We start from the raw sequence: 21,399 nt of genomic DNA, 5'->3' as shown, positions 1-21,399 counted from the left end.
GAAAGGAAAAGTACCAAGAGTGGTTTACAAAGATTAAAATTGCCCTTGTTTTTAATGATTTGTGGGAAGTTTGTCAAGGCAAGAAGGATAATGATGGAAAAGAAATTACACCAAAACTGCCTCATAATGAGAAGAAGCGTGCAATTTGGGAGACAAAAGAAAAAAAAGCATATGCATCAATAACTGCATTGGTTACAAAAGAGGTAACCCGATATATCATTTCTTGTGATACTACATTCGAAACATTAAATAAGTTGAACTATATGCTTTATATTCATAGCTCGAAATTATTCAGTTGTTACTAAAGTTGTTCATTTGGGGATGAAAGATAATGATCCATATAAGAGTGCTTCTAAAATAAAAGCAATTTTTCATTAAATAAAAGAAACTTAAATTGAAGGAGATTTACATCTTACATCTTTTATAAAATTCCTTCACCCTATCTATTCACACTATTTTGAATCTCTCCAAGCTAGTGGGTAGTTAAAGCACATTACATTTGATAAACTAGTAAACAAAATAGGTGAGAGAGAAAAGGCCTTTGGGAAGAAAGAGGCTCCACCTAATTAATGTAGAAACTTTATGCCTTGCACAAAAAGATTATAAGTCTCATGCTGAAACTTCTAGAGGTGATAAAAGTAGTAGAGGTTATGGTAGTAGAAATTATAGAGGTAGGGGTGGAAAAAATAATTAGGGAGACAGAAAACAAAATAACTTTATTGAAAAACTAGCTATCAAATGTTTTAAATGTGGTAAAATTGGTCATACTACTACTAATTGTAAAATACTTTGGGAGAAATTTAGTGACAGGAGAGAATAGTTGAAGGATTAGCCACCACAAGATAAGGGAAAATCATCAAAATCTACACATTACATTGTTTCTCACTGTAATCTTAATATAATGATGTCTTCAACACTGCATTTTCTTCATGGTGAGATAGTTGGATTTTGGATTCAAGAGCCACTTGTCATATGACATTTAGGTGGTATTGTTTTGAAACTTTCAGTGATGATATTGATGGTATTATTTACTTTGTTGAAAAGTCTCAAATTAAACCATCTAGCATTAGGTCTATTCATTTGAAGATGCTAAATCTTGTAGATTATTTTCTATAGGATGTACTTTATATTCCACAGTTTCAGTGAACTTTGATGTCTCTTATCCATATTCGGTAGCAGGGGCATTATGTTCATATATTTGATGGCATTATTGAGATAAGAAGAGCATTTGATCATGAAGTTAGTATGACCAGTGTGGAAGAAGGTATGCTTTTAATGTTAAATGGTGCCTCATCTACTAATTCAAGTGAAAGTTCTACTTTTTTGGTGCAACAAAGTGATATTTTGTCTCCCACCTTGTTGTGGCATGCTCAATTTGTTCACATCAATTATGGCAACATCATAATTATGAAAAAGTAAGGTATTAAAGGTCCTCTGACAGTTCCAAGAAATATTATGATTCGAACTTAAACAAGAATGCAACAACTTACAAATATAATCCTAAAGACAGATATGTAGCAGAAAAACACTTCATTTCATTAATAGAAAAGTATTTAACTATGCTTACAAACATAATGGAAATAAGATAGCTTGGGCCATGGTAGCTTATCTCTGAGAAGAGATGTGGTGGCTACATGCCTCTAAACTATGTTACAATGAGGCGCAAGGGCCTATTTATTGTTGGAAATAATGAGAAAACCCTAAACAACCAAAACCCTAACCTCGAGAGATGTAACACCAAGATTTTGTGGGCCCCGTTGGGCCTAGTTAGGTAACCAAGTTCCCGGGGTCATAACTTGGTCATATTATCCCTGTTTTTTATGTACGATACCTTGTTGGAAACGTCTCGCTGAGCACTACAGGTTTCAATGCAAGCCCTTACTAAAGGCCAAAAACCTTTCGTAGACTCCAAAAAAACACTGTTTAGGGGGTTAAAACTGCTCCTAAAGTTCACGACCTAAAAAACTGCGAAAAATAGTAAATACTGAAATAAACATGGAAACTAATGAAACTGACTAGGGGGTCTGGGTGAAATAGGCGGGTGGCCACCAATGTCCACCTGGATCATTCTTGCACCCTTAGGAAGCAATGGTCCCAATTGCATGCAGAGCCCCCATGACGTGAGGAAATTTTTGTTGAACTTGGTCCTTGGTGAACCACTTTCCCTAGTGAAGGAGTTGGCCTGCTTTGACAACTCGATATAACTGTATCCTTTATTGGTGAATGTTCTTGATATGTGTGTCCATGATCTGATCAGTTGTGGCATGGTCCATGTAGTCTGGGTTGAGCTCTGTTAGTGTGAGTTGTTCTGTAATGTCAGATGTGTCCAAAAATTATGAAAAGTATGCCTAAAGGCGATTTACATTGAACACTAGGTGCAGACCATGGAACGGTGGGATGCTGGTCTTGAAGGCATTTTCACCGACGGCCTTGGTGATGGTGTATAGCCCATATTTGAGTGGGAGAAGCTTGCGTTGCGGTCCAATAAGGCGGTCCTTCTGCAAATTTAGCCAAACATTGTCACCCACCTGGAACTTGTGCAATGCTCTATGCTAATCATGGTGCTGCTTGTACTTAGCATTGGCTTTGTCCAATATATCATGGACCTATTGGCGGATGTGTTGAATGTGCTCAATGAAGCTATTAGCCCTTTCAGCTTCGGACTGAATGTGAGTTTAATCTAACTGAGTGGTTGCAAATGGTATGGCCACACCAATGGGGCATAATGGCTGAAATCCCAGCCGTACTTGAAAGCGGTTGTGGCCTGTTGAGCTGTGGAGAGCTCTGTTGTAGTTGTGTTGGATAGAGGTGAGACTTCCATCCCATGTACATGGATGCTTCGAGTTTTACATGTGCAAAATATGTACGATCATCCTGTTGAATATGTATTTGGTGAATCTTTATTTATAGCCAGTTTTAATAAGGCTTGGTCAAATATTTGTTTTGGAAGAAGCCTTATATTTTTTAAGAAGCCTTTTATTAATAGCAGTAGTTTTTCAATAAGGCGTGATCCTTTTTTTGAAAAAAAACTTTTATCATATTTACGACAATGAATGGGAAGTTACAGTGGTAGAAATGTTATTTACTACAATGAATGGAAAGTTACAATCATCGAAATGTGAATTAAGGAAAAAACATTTATCATATTTACGACAGTGAATGCGAACTTACAGCGCGTTGTACTATGTAAAAACCTCCCCATTTATAGAGAGTAATAGTTAATATTTGACATATAAATGGGGACCCTTTTAAATATTTAGCCTTTGAAAATAAATTCTAACTCTACAAATTGCCTTAAAACCTTTAGAATACAACCCATACTTAGAACTTTTATCGCAAATCACATTTCGCAGTTTTCCATGTGACAATTATAAATATCTTAAAGAAAATCTTGAAATGCGATATGCGATAAAGCCCCCGCTATGATTTTCTAATCACAACACTTTAAGAACATGTGATCACACTTCGCAAGTCACAAATCAATAAAGCATGCCATTGTGTCACTCCTTAAAAAATTGTGAAATGCGATATTACGATTTTCACAATTGCATTTTGCGTTATCCCTGAGCAACACTATATTGCAATGTTTTAAAGTCACGATGCGGAAAATAAGGTACGAAGCGTGGGAAGTTACTGAGTTTTAAAGAAATATTAAGTGGTTTGATAAAGTAATTAATGTTTAGTAGCTTGAGGAGAGAAATTGATGTTTTCGAGTTATGGCTAGTTAACACAGAAATCACATTCAAAATCTTCCCACGATTCAAAGTCATTTCAAAGAGCTCTCAGGCTTAATTTCCCTTTATTGTGTGCGTTGATATATCTCTCTTTCATTTTGGGTAAGCTTCAAAAGAGATGTCACTATGAAAGGTAATGCAAAAGTAGAAACAATAGAGCATTTTAGAGTCTGAGGTTTCAGAAATGTCGCCCATATTTGTTGATACAGTTTGCAGTGTCACTGGAGGAGAAATGGCATTGGAAGTCATCTACAATAGACTTGAAGATGAATGGCCTAAAATTACTATCACCAAGGAAACAACAGACTCAGTAAAACCCTCGGGAGTTCAATTTAAGGATGTTGTTTGTCTTTTCTTCACAAAGTAGGAGCAAGAGCCAAGATACTACCATACACAGCTATGGTTAGATGGGTGGTGAAAAATCTCAGTATTGAAGACATACAATTCAAGAACTCAAAGATGGAGCTGATGGGATCATTCAAAGTTGAAGACTTGAAACAAATGTATCATCTTCCTGACCCTCAGGATATATATGACAAATCATTCCTAGCCAAGTTCACAAAGGAGAATGAAGAACCCTTCAAGATGATTCAAGGCTGGAGAGTCCTAGAGAACAAATTCAAATATGATAATATGTGTATGTACCCCATAGCTTTTTTAGAAAATCCCCATAACTCTGCAACTTCTATGTTATGTAGATTATATGGATTTCCTAATAATACCAAGTTCTCTATAGAATGGGTCCCTTTAATTGATTCTTGTGTCAATTCCCATATAATGAATTGGCCACTATCCTATTTGATAACCTAGCTACTGCTATTTCCGAATATCGTCAAAAGAGATCCACCTCTATAGAGAACCTTCCTCCATTTTATTGAGTGCCTATATCATGGATTCCATCTCTTTTGTACTAAGTTTCCAATCATGGGTTGGAAATGGATTCTGCAAGACCCTTGCCCCATCCATATTAGTCACAAACAGATTTGGGAATCCCATTTTATACCTCATTTTTACAATATATTCCATGGTGTTATTCTACCATTACATCAATTGATTTTTGATAAGAGAGCCCCTAGATTTTCTAAAGAAGCCACTACAGACCTTCTCGTAGTAGGAAAGTAATTTGTTGAACAATGGTTTAAATATATCAGAGTTTACAGTAAACCTGCATGTACTCCCTTTGTATGTCTCCGACAAGTTGATAGCTAGAGAAATAGCTCACAAAACTGTTCAGAAGGGCTTAACAAAGACCTTTGAAAGATAGAAAAAAATCATTATGGCCACCCTTTGCCATCCGATGTGGTTCTTTTTCATTGGCAAAATTCAATCATGCAAACAACAAAATACTAAACTTAGGGAGCCTCAGGCTCCATACTCTGCCAAAGAGGCAATTTGACCCAGAAAAAGTAGCACAAAATATTACTACAGCACTAAAGGTCAAGCCCTATGTCCATGAAGCTCATGAAGTCGAAGATATTTTACAATTAGCTGAATCATTCGAATAAGCATTGGATTGTGCGAAGGAAATTTGGAATCTTGATGACTTTGAAAGGTTTCAGGAATTTAGAAATGATAGGCTCGAAACAATCCCATTGCATTTGTTAAGAGTAGATGACAAACCTATGCCCATTGTAACTATTAGCAACAAATGACCAGATTATCGTATAGAATATCAGGTGAATATAGTCCAGGATACAGGGAAGACACAGGAAACAGAGACTACAATGGAATCTAGCAGTAGGTCAGTTGAAAAACAGGTCATAAGTGACCTAACTAAGGATACCGGTCTTGAAGGAAAAAGCAGCGATTTGGGGTGGGAATGGGACCAGTTTAATAAAAAGCTCCAAGATACTCCCAAGACAATAAATGTCCTAGAAACCAAAGAATATCATACTCCACAGAAAACTTAGAAAATTTGAGAGTTGGAGCCAATGAATGAGCAAGGGACAAGTTTGCAGAATACGGAAATCATTCCTACATTTCTGACATCTGAAATTAACCTAAAGGTTATAGAAATACCTCCTTTAGATGTATTCTATAGCCCACTGCATAAGGCTGTAGTAAGAAGATAGAGGAAAAGAAGAAGAGTAGAAACACTTGAAATTTGACTAGGGAATGAACCAATGGATATAGTTTATAGGGATATTCCTTCAAAACCAGCTGAAAATTTAACCACCCTGTCGCAATTCACAGGGGCATATGCTACTACAACCATGGATAAATCCATTGAAGTATCTATTTTGTTAAAGGAATGGGAAGAAAGGGTAGCACAACTTGAGCAACAGCTGAAAATCGAGAAAACAAATGTGAAAGAGAAAGTCACTGAACAAATATCCAAAGGCAGTAGAGTATGGAAGTACTTAGGATAAACCATGAAGCGGACATCTTTTTAAAGAACATGCAAATCCAAGAATTTCAAGAGGCTATAGCGAAATATAAAGATGTCCCTACTGTCAATGAATTCATCAAAAAGGCATTGGAGCTAAACTCCATTCTGCCAAAACAACAAGATCTATTCTGCCAGATAATGTCTCATATCACCCCTTATTTGTTTACCAGTGATCAATTAACAGATAAGGCAATTGATCAGCGAACTGAGTTCAATGAATTAAATACTACGATCTCTGACTACATTGAATGGCAAGAATTTGAAGAAGGAAGAAGCACCACTCTTCCAGAAATATAAGAAACACACAAAGACATATTATTCACACATTGGGATGCGTGGATCAAGCGGGCAGAATTGGCAGTAGCAAGAGAAGTAGGAGTGGCTAAAATATATAATAAAAGTAGTCAATCACACTTTGCACGCCACCAACTTGATAAAAGAAGGTAACCCAAAGTCACTGCCAGATTTGAATGACTTGGATAAAAACTGGAAGGCAAAGGAAAAAATCCAAAGCGAGGCAATCACAAAATTATTAAAGATTGACTGGGAGGCATATTGGCAATACCTTGCCAAACCTCATAGCCAAATTATGATGTTGAATTGTTCACTCAATTCAAAACAAAGGATGTTGCCACCTCTTACAGTTTACATCTTCACAAGATAGGACAGAACACAATTCGGGGCACCTCCGCAAGTGAAACCAATGGCTGATATATGGGACCTAAAGGAAAAGCTGGTAGACAACAAGACATCTTTATAGCCTCTGGTCATCAAATCACTTTTATTTTTAGAGTTAGTTGATAGTTAAGAGGAAGTTTGTTTATAACCTCCTCAGATATTTTGTATAATCTATTTTCGAACTTTAGTTAGATATTATTTATACCCTTCTAATGCATTTAGAGAAGGGTCTAGAATTATATCAAAACCATTTGCAAAGAATCCACTTCTATAAGTTTGTGAATGCCTTGATGAAATTATGGAACATGGTCATTACTTTTGAATATAGAACTACTTTCCTTTGTTGATGCACTATTGTATGATTATAGAATAATTTGATTTGAAGAAAGGAGTTGATCTATATCACTAGTCATATTGATGTCAGAGAACTGAAATTCTTTAAAAACCCCATGTGGACCTATGAGTTATACGTCCCCATATACAACAGAAGCCTTTGCATTGGTGGATTTCAACAAAAAACGACCAATCACCAAACAACGGAATAACACAGAACCCACCAACGAACGCCGGACCCACTCCGAACGCATACAGCAGGAACCCAAATAAAATAAATCCCAGTTAAATTCTTATCGGATCTGCCTTTCCCACAAATATTATCAGATTAATTCTCTGTCATTGATCTTACCCTTTCAATTCGATGGTTGATGATACACTCGAGCATCACACATCACAAATCGCATTTTCTTAAGGCCAAGGTTCATCCACTCATGAAATATTGCGATGCGAAACTAATCAGCGATCCTCCACCATTGATGAAAGCACACTTGATCCAACGGTTAATAGCGATATTAGAGGGGGATCATGCACGACGTTTAACTGCCCTTACGGAGCCGATAAGGAATATAAATCCTTGATCTATAAATGTTCGTGTCTGGTTTTGAAATTAAAGATCGATCACTTTATGACCCGATATCCTTTGGATATAAGAGGCCATCAAATCTATGGCTGGTGGGACTTCAACTAGCTCACGGTTTAAAAACGGGCTTAACTCCCGTAACTGACTGTGACCTAAGAGTTGACTATGTGATTGACGGCTAGGAGTGAGTGTGGGGCTTCAACAACGATCAAGAAATATGTACACTCTTACCCCCTTAAATGCTGATCACCGTCGGATCTGCTAGCCAACAGACGGTCCTGATTTATAATGAGGTTTCTTCACAAATTTAATAAGTTCTGCCAAGACTTAGCGCTTCCACCAAGTTAGTCAGTCTCTAAACTATATACTCTGGTTTCTTAAAACATATCCAAGCTCTTAACTTGTTCACTGTAATTACAGAGGATTCGGCCTATGATCTATGAAACTAATCACATAACAAAAGATCACGCAAAACAAGCTTTGTACACAAACTCCTTTTGTTCATAATTGTCTTTACATAATGTATAGAACATCGCGTGCTCTGATCTGTTGTCTTTACATAATGTATAGAACATCGCGTGCTCTGATCGTCGGCACAGTCGGCTTTGGCAGAGTCGAGAGTGGTTGAAATAATCCACATGGAGGAGTAGCCTGACCTTTGACTTCAAGCCGGGGCCGACCTCAAATCGATTCTAGTGGGGACCTCTAAAGGTATATATATATGGTTGGTGTCTTTTATAAAGAAATTTCCGTAAGAAAGTGAAAAGTGGATAGAGAACTGGTTTTATTTTATTTTATTTGGAAATCGTGGGGCGGCTATCGATTCAGTTCAAGAAGGTTGAGAAACAACGATTCACCACTTGCAAAGGGTCTTGAGTGATAAAATTTATGGTTTAAAAGTTTTTGGGCAGATTCAGCAGGCTTTTGAAGGAGCTTGGTATCAAATCGACAAATAAATATTAAATGTTTGTGTTTATAAACATTTAGGCTTACACATTTTTTTTTACTAGGTTGTGAACATTTAGGTCTAAATATTTCCCTTATAGTTAGTTGTAGAATGTTTTTAAAAATTATATAAAAATATGAAATTTATATAAATATAAACAATATTATTAATAATCTAAATAAATACATATTAACTTTGGAGTTGAGACAAATCAAATTTTTTAAAGTTAAATTTTTATTCAAAATTTATATTAAAAAAATTGTTTAATAAAATATTTAATCTCTTTTATGTATTTTAAATTAAAATAAATCGCATATTAAACATTTCATTTAAAATATATGTATTCATATATTTAAATTTTATTAAATTTAAATAAAATAATTGTACAAATAATTAAATTTATCTGATACAATTTAAATAAATGCACGAATGAAAAAAACACAACACCTAACTTGGCATTCCCACGCGCATGTCTCATTACTGTATTGAGTAACAATGCCCACTAAACAATGACCCCTACCTTGCCATTCCTATGCTGTTAACTCATTATTGCAGTGAGTAGCAAGTCCACTAAACATCAAGATCTTTCCTAGGTTGATTGATCATATAATTATGAATGATGGAGTAATTTGAGGAGCTGTTTAACTATTTAGTGGTTTTTTTTAATTTTAACTAAATAATTTATCATAGGATTTTTTTTTTTTAAATATATAAAAAATGTAATGTGCTATGAAAAAACTCTCGAAACATTCGAACTGTGCAGAGTTCACATATCATTTTCAACAAATTTAAATCCAAAAAATTTATGCCCAAACACTTCACGTAAAATACAGCGCAATCTAACTATTAAAATACATGTAAAACAATTAAACTACAGCGCATTCGAACTACTAGAATCCGTATGTATTGTATGGAGTACAAAGAAAAACCCAATGAAAATGAGGCGTATATGCATGTACTGTAATGTGGGTCATCATCCGCTTAGTGTGACGTCGCGATTACTGTAATGTGGGTCCTCATTTTATTGACGTTGCAAGCATGCCCTCCCTTGATTGGCAACCAGTCAAATTTACCTGTTGTTCATTTTTTTCTTTCCCACCTGCCCAAATAACCCATCTGACAGGTAGAGAAAAGAGACTTTCATACGACTCTGGAGATCTGGATCTGTGCATTTCAAATCAAATTTTATATGTGATAACTCCTATGGCGTTGTGATACGGGCCCTTTCTTCTCACCCGTGAAACTTCAAAATTGCATTTTCACAGGAAATTTACCCGGAGAAAGTCCATCAAATCAGAGGAGTTACAGGCTCTACCATCGCCTTTTCCGCGGAAGATTATCACACACAGCGTTCGAATTCGGATTCTTCTTTACCTCTTAAACAATTTTTTTGATATTTTGTATCTGATGGTGTGATATTTTTGATCTAATACTTTTCGTGAAGGAATTATTAAGTTTAAATTTTGATATTTTTGATCTAATACTTTTCGTGAAGGAATTATTAAGTTTAAATTTTGTTGGGAGAGTCACGTTTTAATAATAAATTAACCATTCACCAATAAAATTTGGAGTAAAAAATTTTATTGTTTTTTTATAATTTTTAATTATATATATGCATACGAGTGCATGGTTCAACGCAGGGCCTAGTTTCGATCTCCAATTTGCGATGCGACCCGTTATATATATATATATATATATCAACCACTAAATTAACATTCAAATTAATTATTAAAATTAAAATATAAGTGTTTGATTGTAAATCTTGTCAAAAAAATTCTACATCTCTCAATTTCATTTTTGGTATTTTGAAAAAACTATCTATTTTTTATTTAATTTATACACAGTCATATTACTTTTTATTTTTATTTTTTTACACAACCATAATATTGTTTGTATTTCTAACTTATTTTATTATTATTAAACACTTTAATTTACCAAAATTGTTAAATTATAAGCCTGCCTAGTGCTAGTGTGAGGACACCACCCACGTAAAGCAAGCAATACGTTTTAAAATAAAATTTTATTACATAGCTCTCCAACTGTTAACATAGATATCGTATGAAAATTTGAGCTAAACACGGTGGTGGTAGGAATAAATTATTATTATAGAATATGTGACAGGTATAAAGTATTTTATAAAATATATATTCCCAATTTCATACCAAAAATACAAATGATATAACCATAAATACAAATGATTAGTATATTATTAACTTAGTAGCTAAAACTAGTCGAGTGAAATCAGCTCAAAAAATGTTAGTATAAGGTAAAGTTGATTAGAATACATTTTCAATTTCTGTCTTATATTATAGTTTTGTAGATTTTCTAATATTTGTGTCCCTCTTTCCCGTATATATAATAGTAAATCTATAATCAATAACTCTCATATCTTCTTCCTACCTTGTGCATGGTTGTCATGTCACTCTCTTATAATTTTATGTCTTCTCATGATGCACATATTCTATTTTTCATGTGAAATTATGGCATTTGCCTCCACTCCGCTTTTGATGTTTCATCCTCAAACTAGCTTCCCCTTTCTTCTTTGTTTTGTGTGTTAATTTCTTATCATTTTAAAACTAACTTCCCTTTTTATCATTGTTTTGGTGTTAATTTCTCATCATTTTAGAGCAAAGGTTGATATACTTTCTCTAAAATGCAACTTATATAAATTTACCTCATTTTACAGTGCAAATTTCTAAAATGTTTAGGATATCGAAATTATTTTTTCCTCATTTTTATATAAAATTATATCTACTAGAATTCTATAATATACTCTTTATACGTGACTTGAACACATTTTCATTTCTTTTCTTTCTCTTACATTTGAATAACATTTTTAGTTTTTTTATTTCACTTAATTCTTTCTTGACCAGAGTTACAACTCATATTAAATCGAAACTAAATTTAATTCAAAGCTTTTTGGATAGAATAATAGTAATTAAAACTATTTTTATTTATTTCTTCTAAATTTTATTATAAAATATTTAATAAATTTTAAATTAAACTATTAACTTCAAAACCAAAACCAAAACCAAAACCAAAGACTATAACAAAATAAATTAATCACTTCAATGGGCATTTCATGACAACATTATAGTAAACCAAGTGACGTTGACCATCACATAGTTGAGACTTCAAGGACGTTGTTATAATAAATCACACTTGCTTCATGTGAACACAATTAAAAAGGTATTACTTCAGCTCATAGTTTTCACTTCAAGACAACATTATAATAAACCATATTCGCTTTATTTAAACACAATTAAAATGATGTAAAAAATATAAAATAGGAAGAGACTAAAAAATATTAAAAAATATATCAATAAATTTGGTTTGTATATTAGAAAGATGAAGGAAACATTTGTGGTGAATAAACATTATTTTGAATTAAAAGTAATTTGTAAAGTTTATTTTTAATCATGATCAATTGATAATAATCGGTAAAGTGTTTCTAATAAAAGTACATGAACAAAAATTTTCCGAACAAAAGTAAAAATACATAATATGTTGCAAGCCAATAGAAATACACAAAAAAAAATTATGTAAAGGTATAATTCATTCTTTATAAACTTTTCTAACATAAACACCACCCAAAGGTATAATGTATTGCTTATAAAATTTCTTAAAGATAAGCAAAACCCATTTTTGCTAGTTTCGTCCTTTTGATTTATCGTTCATTGTTGTGTGATTTAAATTTTTTTATTGGTTAATTATTTTGTTAAATGGGCAATAACTTCAGTACCTTATGTTCAAATAATGGTTTGTTGGGGTCATTGAGATTCTGTAATAAATGCACATGTAATAACCTAAAGAGTTGTTAGATTCTATCAGAACGCAATCTCTCAAATGCTAAGATCACATCACTTGTGTGTCTAAATTAATTCATTAGCTATAGCACCATGACTGACTTGTTGGATCACTAGGTACTGTAGGAAATAACCCCATATTACAACTTATTAATCATACAAAGCGTAAAGAATATCATGTATGACATTCCTATGACCTGGTAATTTAATGATCTGCAAGTAGTGAGGTCTGTTCATACATGATACATCATGATCCCACAACCACACTCTCAAAGGGTTGTATCAACACCAAGTTTCAATGATACCTTTTCTTGAGTTTCTTTGTAGTTTCTCTTTTGGGGGGACATACATGGAAATAACACTTATAATAGCAAACAAGTAGGTTTCATTTATTGGTTTGTTGGATATAGTTGAGATATTTTCTCAATAACTGGTTTCATGTTTAGAAAACACTAGATCTAAATCCTCTTATATAAGTGTGATGTACTAATTTTTTGATGAATGAATTAAAATATAGTTTATGCTTTGTGGGTAGATACCTCAAAATTAGTATCAGAGCAAGGGTTGAGAGGGTTCACGTTGGATAAAATTGTCTAACTGATCAATCACCGAGTGTATCTACAACGAATGAACAACTACATTTTCCATTTGGAAACTTCTTTCACTACTTTATTTTTTAATCGGTCTCTTTCAATTGACTTCCACTTCTTCTATTTAGCAGCATCATTCAACTCTCTCTCTTTTCCAAACCTCAAACACTAAATAATCTTCCTTCGTCTGGCACCTATAGCTTGGTCAGAGTTTATCTGTCTGAATTTGTAAGAGTTGAGAAGAATTTGGATGTATCATTTGTTTTGATACAAGTTGATCAATAGCTTGATAGCTTTTTTTGTTTTCCATTCATTATATATGTGTAAAAACACTATATTTGGTGTCAATTGGACAAGTTGTAAGGTACAAGTTGGATTGGCATGAATCTATTCAACTGGATTGGCGTGGAGATCACGTGGAGTTGTGATCTAAGAGCTCATGAACGGTTCATCAACGTACCCAATTGAGTGCTCATTCCAAAGTAACACTTCAATCTGTAGCTTGTGTCTTTCTCGTCATGAGGAGAAGATATTGAGGAGAAATAGGGTCACTTGGGGACAACTGGTTCGATTGCCATATTTTTGCAGAGCTGCCTTATAGATTTCTTACCGTTTTTAGTACTAGACGAGGTAACATTTTTCTCTTGGTTTCTTTTAAAATGGAATACTTGGCATTGGAAAAGTTTAATGTACATAATTTTCGTACATGGAAAGTCAAAATCCAATTATAAATGATGAACAAAAATTGTAGGGATTAGTATATGGTACTGGAACAACTCCTACTAATCTCACTTAATTAAGTGCTTGGGAGAAAATAGAGGACAAAGATAAGTCTATAATTGGGTTAGCTTTATCAGATTGCCAACTTCATCTGATTGATTTGAAGAAAATTTTTGCAAAAATATGTGAACATTTGAGTAAAACATTTAAGGAAAAAGCGGTAAATGCAAGGTTCTCATTACAAAGTTTTAAACTTAAAATGTAGGAAGAAATATCATTGTCTACTCACATTAATAAACTCAAGTCCATTATGAATCCGTTGTTAGAAATTGGCAGCAAAATAGATGAAGAAGATGCAAAAGCTATATTGTTAAATAGTTTGTCATCAAATTATGATAATGCAATTTTTACATTAAGTCAATTGTCCATGAGAACCTTGGACGAAATCATTGCAACACTCCTAGAAGAAGAGAAGAGGATGAAATTGGGTAATGTAGAGGACAATTCACATACTGAGATGATACTATTCTCTAAGAGTAGAGTCAATAAAAATAAGAACTCAATGGAATGTTTTTACTGCTGAAGACATGGACATACAATGTTCAATTGGAAAAGTCATGTTAGAGATCTTTTGAATGGAAAACTCAAAGAGTCAACTAACATAGCCATTTCAGAGGATAAATTATATGTTGTATCTAAAGAATCAATAGATTTTGACAATGATTGTGAATTTACTTTCGAGCCTCCCAAACATTTCTAAAGATTAATAATTTAATTATGTCATATTCAGCATATGTTGACTATAATTTTGTATATGTATGACTAGGACATCAAGTTGTATGGTCAAATTTTTAACACTTTCCATTCCTAAACGACTATCCTAGATAACTGTGAGACACAAAAAGTTATGAGAGATGGGATCTTGTACATAGGATGGTTCGTTACTTGGACACTTTTTCTGATAGCTACAATGAGCTATGTAATTTGGAAAAATAAAGTGAGTTAATATTGTTGATCAGGCAAGCTCGTCAATGATGGTCAAAGACAGTTGTGCCTTAAATCAGTCGAGTGGGAAGCTCAAAGATAATGGTGGAAAAATACTGACGTCCGTGAGACTTCATAGTGGGTAGAAGTGTCAGTGAAGGCCATATGAGACTGATGTCATCTATATGTAAAATATAATTCATGTAATAACGCTTGTAATAGCAAATAAATAGTTTTGATTTGTTGGTTTGTTGGAATTAGTTGAGATATTTTGTCAACAACTCGTTTCATGTTAAGAAAAAATTGGATTTAAATCCTCTTATATGTGTGATGTAATAAGTTTTAAATGAACGAATAAAAATATAGTTTATACTTTTTTCCCAGGAAAAAAAACAGTAACCTTTTATTTAAAAAATGAAAAGTTACACTAGCAGATGCATTGAAGCATTTCCATAAGCTGCCCATATGGGCTCGAGTGCAGTCGCACCCCACGCAACGTTAGAAGGCTAACGTGCATAAAAAAGAAAAAGAAAAGAGAAGAGAGGAGAGAGAAGAAAGAGGCAAAAAACTGAATTCCGGCAGTGAGTAAAAACTCACACTTCAAGTTTTTCTCCCCTTTTTCTTTTCGACCTTGCGCCACTCTCCTTGAGTGGGCTCGATCGAAGCTATGACTAACTGTGTTTCTGCTTTCTGTGGGGCTGTTTCCTTGTCTGAGTCTGAAGTATCTGAGTGGTGATGCCGTTTGATCCCTCCCATGCTTTGATCCTCGCTTGTCTTCTCTGCCTGATTTTGGTGGAGCTTTGTGATCTTGTTTTCTGATGTAGTTTCCTTCTGAGTCTCCATTTCTTGGGATACCTCTGCATTCTCTGCGGGGGTGTCATCCTCTTCTGCTTCTGATTCTTCATCATCTGAGTCAGGGGGGGAAATTGCCATCCTTTCCTCTGCTTCCCTTTCTGCTTCTTTTTACTGTTTGCTTTTTTGGCTTCTGGGCATGTACTTTGCAGGTGTCCTGTCTGCCTGCAGAGCCTGCATCTGAAAGCAGTATTTTCATAGTCTAGTGCTTGCAGCCAGTTTTGTTGTTTGTAGATCAGCCTTATGCTGTCTGGCAGCCCTTTGCTTAGATCTACTTCCACACAAATGCGTGCAAAAGTGTATACCCTTTCATCAATCCTCTCCAGATCTGTTTTGATATATTTCCCTATGTTGTTCCCAATTCCTTCCAAGACTTGTTCACTCCAAAAGTGAAGGGGAAGGTTGTATAGACGGACCCAAACCGGCACTTTGGATACAGTCATGTTGTTTAGATCGAAATCTGGGAACCATGGGGTCATGAACAGCCCCGATGTTCCCCAGAACCAAGGCCCATCTCTGATGATTTTTTCTCTGACTTCCGAGGATGCGAATCTAACTATAAAAATACCCTTGGAGCATAAATGTATATCATATTCCATGGTCCAAGTGGTGAAAATCCAATGGAATAGATCCATTGGTTTTGGCCAGAAACTGTTAAAATGGCAGATTGGGGCCTACGTTTCATAGGACTTAACGAAAACATCAAGCCCTGAAGAGTCAAAATTTAGGGCTGGGGTTTGCCCTAATTGGTCTACTATGTATGGCCTAGGAGTATACCTGCCCTGATTTGGAGAGGACCCTGTATCTTTGTTACCCTGAAGAATGTTTTTGTAGGAGGAACCTCCTTTGGGTTGCTGCTGAGATGCTGTCTTTTTCCCCTTGTCCCCTCCTGAGGATTTTTTGTCTCCCCCTGAGCTGCTTGTCTGACCCTGAGGAGGGGCTCCTCCTCTCAGTCTGAGGTTCAAGAGAATGGTTTCTCCTGGGCTAATCCCATAGCTTCCCATGGTTCTGTTGTCTTGGAGAGACCATCTGCCATTGACTAAGTGTTGGATCTGGCTAGGGTATCCAGTCAATGCACAGATTTGTTGCTTCAGCTACAACACAGTACTTTCTGCATGTACCCATACTAAAGAAGATTTCGTCTCTGGGGTTTTAATGAAAATCTGAAAACGAGTTTTTGTTACCTGATGTCTGCAATTTAGCTGAGTTTCTGCTCTGCCTGAAACGGTGACGTTGCTGGTTGCCTTGTGATCTGGCTGTCGGCGGTCTTCCAGATCTGAGCTTCTATTGAGGCATTCTACCTTTTGCTTGTCGCGATCTGCCAACCCTCTGTTGGATCGATGCATATAACCACCGATCAGCTGCCTGAGCTCCTGGAGGGCTTTCATCTTGCTCATATTTGAGAGATCCGGCCTGGATCTATAGGGATCGGGCCATGCAAATGTGTACATAGGCGGGTCTGCCCCATATAACCCTTCGTCTTTGCATGAATGAAGCGACTGTAGAGTGCTGGTCTTCATCTGGCCGGCCTTAGTGACGGCGCCCCCCTGTATAGGGCTAAAACCCCCTTTGCCCCCTCTCAAGCGATGGCTTTGTGGGTACCAGCCTACTCGGCCAGCAAATGGAGGGACGTCTTCTGCGATCTGGCGGATGCCCGAGACTGTCCTCTGAAACTGCAGGGGGGCTTTAATCCGGTCGCAAAGCCAGTCCTTCAGATCCAGGACCGCGAGGTGAGATGCAGACCCCTGCCGGCATTTTGCTCTGCCGTCCAAACCCTTAGCGAAGCTTTGATGCATGACGATGGGTGGTCTCAAGATCGAAACCTGGGAAATCCGCCTTTTTTTCCAATTGCCCTTAACCTTGTTAACATTACACCAAACTAATAAACAATTAAATCTTGCTTTTGCACAAGCAAATCTAGTAAGCAAAAATCAGTGCTTTGATCTAAAATATAGTTTATACTATGTGGGTAAATACTTCCAAATGACAGGAGATTGGAAATAACAATAAGAACATGTCACCGATATGTGTAACAATGTAGTTAAAATACTTGCAATAAGTGTGGATAAAAACCATAAAAACATCTCCCTATGTTAGGGGATAGCATACACATGAAGTCTCATTGACGTACTGTAACCATTGATATAGATTAATAAAATTCTAATAAGAAATTATTATCATAAAATGGAGAAAAAACCTAACCCTTTCTCTCACTGCAACATCCTCCATCTTAGTTGGATGTAGATTTTCAACATCAGGTACCTTCATCTTATTGTTTCTCATACTCTTCTTACACTTATTAACAAACTTATCAATCTCCCATTGTGTTTCTTCATAAAAACTATCTATATAGACCTCAATACCGTCCTCCTATTAACATAGCAATAGATTTCTTTTCTCGATAATCTAGACTATGTTCTCTATCTTCTCAATGGGAAAACATTGTAGGCTTGCAATCAATTTCTGTTTCACCTCACAAGTCATCTCCCACTAGTGAGGGTCTTTTGCCTTGGTTTTTTTTGGAAATAGGCTCACAAAGTCGGATTAGCCTTTGACTTTGCATTAGAGGAGGTCATGGCGACAAACACAAAAGGGGCTATGTATTCTTCAAATTCTTATTTGGGGTTCACCAAAGGGTAATTTCTTAATATTTTGGTTTTCCCTGGGCAGTAACATGTCTAACTAGGGCAATGTCCTTTTCTCCTCTTCATACAATTCCCTCTTATTTTCTTCATTCCCCCTTCTTATTATCTGGTGGTGGCAGTGAAATATTATAGCTTTAAATTAAGATGATACAGATTGACGTTCAATTTTTTTTTGCTTTAGAGGCTCCACCATCTTCATTGCTATCATTTGCTAAGATTTAAATCTAGTCCTGATGATCGTCAACTGTTGATAGCCAACCTTGAGGTAACTTCTTAAGTGTCATCGTTACACATATGGTTCCCATAATAGAGAGGTGTTTAGCTATTGTCCGTGTTACCTACGGCCCCTTAGGTTTTGTTGTCTTCCATAGAAATAGTAATTAGCACACGCTCCATTGTTTTCATTTCATTGCAAAAACATTGCACACACGACTGCTGAAAGGTGGAATCAAATGAATATTGGTAGATCTCATTAACTACATTGGAGAGATGGAGTGTGGGAAAGTCAGAGCAATGGAATGTGCTAGAACCGAAGCATGAGTGGGCTACCTACTAGAAAATCTCAGTGAAACAATGACTATATTTTTTTTAGAAAGAAAAAAACGCTATCTTTGTATTAAAATTATAAGGATAATACATATTCCAAAATACATTCATAATATCAACCTGTCTTACTTCCTCGATCTCCTATGTCAATTCAAAAATCTATGTCTCTATGCCATGTTGAGCTTTATGTAACTTTCTAATCAAACTGCGACTTAATGCCATTACATTCTTTGCATTGTAGACTTTTATGTCTATATTTGTACAAAACTTCAATGTCTAGGTATATCAAAAGTATAGACTTTAATGTTTATTTTTACAAAAAAAAACTTCTTCATTTTCAATTCTATATATAATTATCTCCTAAGTGTAGTTAATGTTGCCCGCATTTATCATAATACCTTGCTCGAAGACCGGGGAAAAAATTGCTTATCTCCTTTGAAATACCTCTTTTAGATAAGAGGTCGGTTTTCCAGTTCTGATCTATGTAGATGTGTTGGAAACAATAACTATATATGAAGTATTATTGATGTTTTTGAAAGAAAATAAGTTGTCAATTTTTTTTTGTATGTTTCAAAACACATCATGAAAAATGACAATGTAAAATCATTAAACGTATTTGATGGGAAATTTGGCCATCAAATTCCAACCCTATTCACACAACATATCATTGGACTCCGACGAGAATTTAAATTAGAATAGTGATGAGTCATGACTGAAGACGGAATTTCCTAGATAATTTTTTCAGACAAGTGGAATCTTCTATGTTGCTAGGTTAATTTAGTTAGTTATCATATTCTGGTCTCACATCTATTAATAAAATAAATTAGGTCGTTTACCATATTCTTCTCTGACAACTATTAATAAAAATGATTAGGCTATTTACTTTCTGGTAAAGCTACGAAAGCCCACTTCCACACAACCACAGTATCATCTTGAAAAGAAAAATAATAGAAATTCGATGACATCCTTGACACTTGTAGTCCATTCTGGTAGCCTGCATGTAGATACGTAAATTTTCAAGAAAGTTACATTGAAAACTAACCAAATTTTGAAGAGAATTACATTAAAATTTTAACATAATTATGAGATTGACTGTTGTGATTTATATGGATTAGAATTAAAAATTTGAGTGGTACAATTTATATGTTGAAGTGCCCATCAAATGCTCAGAAGGACCTTTACTAGATACCCAGTACAGAGAGTGCAATCAACGGATGCCGAAAGAGACTGCACAGTGAAGGATTAACGTTTGTATATGTCTAACCCCAATCTGAATATGCTAGGCATATAAGCCCCCTTTGTGGTCCTCTCATTATTCAACTCACCATCTCTATGTCTCTATGATAATTACTGTACCCTATGTTGGTTTTTAACTTATTTCCATACTGATGGATTGTATTGAATTTGTTTTGGTTTGTAAGTTTCCTTCACAAGGCAATAATAGAAATAAATAATGATGCAGTGGAAGTGGAAGGAAAGGCAAGAAGTCCATGGAGACTTTGCACGGTCACTCAAGTGGGTGAATTAAAATGCATCGTGAGGTTGCTTCCCATATGGTTGTGCACAATCATTTACTCAGTGTTGTTCACCCAAATGACATCTTTGTTTGTGGAGCACAGTGCTGTAATGAACACCTCCTTAGGTAGCTTCAATGTCCCAGCTAATGCAATATCCATGTTTGATATTTTCAGTGTTGTAGTGTGGATAACTTTATATATTTTCAGTGTTGTAGTGTGGATAACTTTATACAGGTAGTTGTCAGTTCCTTTTGGGTATCATGTCACAGGTAATCCGAAGGGTTTCACTACGCTACAGATGATGGGAGTGGGGTTGACTATGGGTATGCTTGCCATGGTTGCTGTGGCTGTAGTTTCGATTTATGGACTGAAAGAAGTGGACAACAAAATCATACATGACAGTCGAAGCTCCGTCAACATTTTTTGGCAGATTCCTTAGTATGCTTTGATCGGTGCTTCGGAGGTGTTCATGTATGTGGGTCAGTTGGAATTTTTCAATAGTCAGGCCACTGGTGCACTCTAAATACTTGGAAGTGCCTTGTGCATGACCTTAATTTCATTTGGGAACTATGTTAGCAGTTTACTAGAGAGAGTCCTATTGTATGTGACGAAGAAGGAAGATAATCTGGGTTGGATAATTGGAAATATGAACAAGGGGCATATATATTGCTTCTACTTGTTATTAGCATCCCTTACATCAATTGAATTCATTGCCTATATTGTGTGCTCCAGATCCTATACCAACATTGCAATTTACAAAGAATCTACTCAGGACGAAGAACTAGCTCACATTAGATAAGTCTTTTCCTCCTTTGTTGGAAAGGTTTTGTGTATAAGATCTTGCTATTGTAAAGTGGATGTATATGTTAACTAATCTTTCAGTTGTAAAGTGGATGTATATGTTAACTAATCTTTCAGGATTATTGTTGTATAATATATAATTATTTTCATATTCTGTTTTTACAGTTAATAACTTATCGAGACACACATGTTTGTACTTAAATTTCACATGCATAAATAAGTGATTTTATCATTAATACGATTGTCTTTCATTCATTGTGGAGTTCATTATGCCC

General features: G+C 35.2%; 1 pseudogene; it reads left to right on the top strand.

Annotated features, from left to right (window-relative positions):
* Window positions 1-19,949: 19,949 nt before the first annotated feature.
* Window positions 19,950-21,122, top strand: LOC149229178 (protein NRT1/ PTR FAMILY 7.2 pseudogene; annotated as a pseudogene).
* Window positions 21,123-21,399: the final 277 nt, after the last annotated feature.

Source organism: Pinus tabuliformis, chromosome J (genome assembly GCF_031772625.1).
Source record: "Pinus tabuliformis cultivar Carrire ecotype Pingquan chromosome J, CPIR1, whole genome shotgun sequence".
NCBI classification, from domain to species: domain Eukaryota; kingdom Viridiplantae; phylum Streptophyta; class Pinopsida; order Pinales; family Pinaceae; genus Pinus; species Pinus tabuliformis.
Note: the sequence above shows the minus strand (reverse complement) of the source record. Positions and strands in the feature narration are given on the sequence as shown.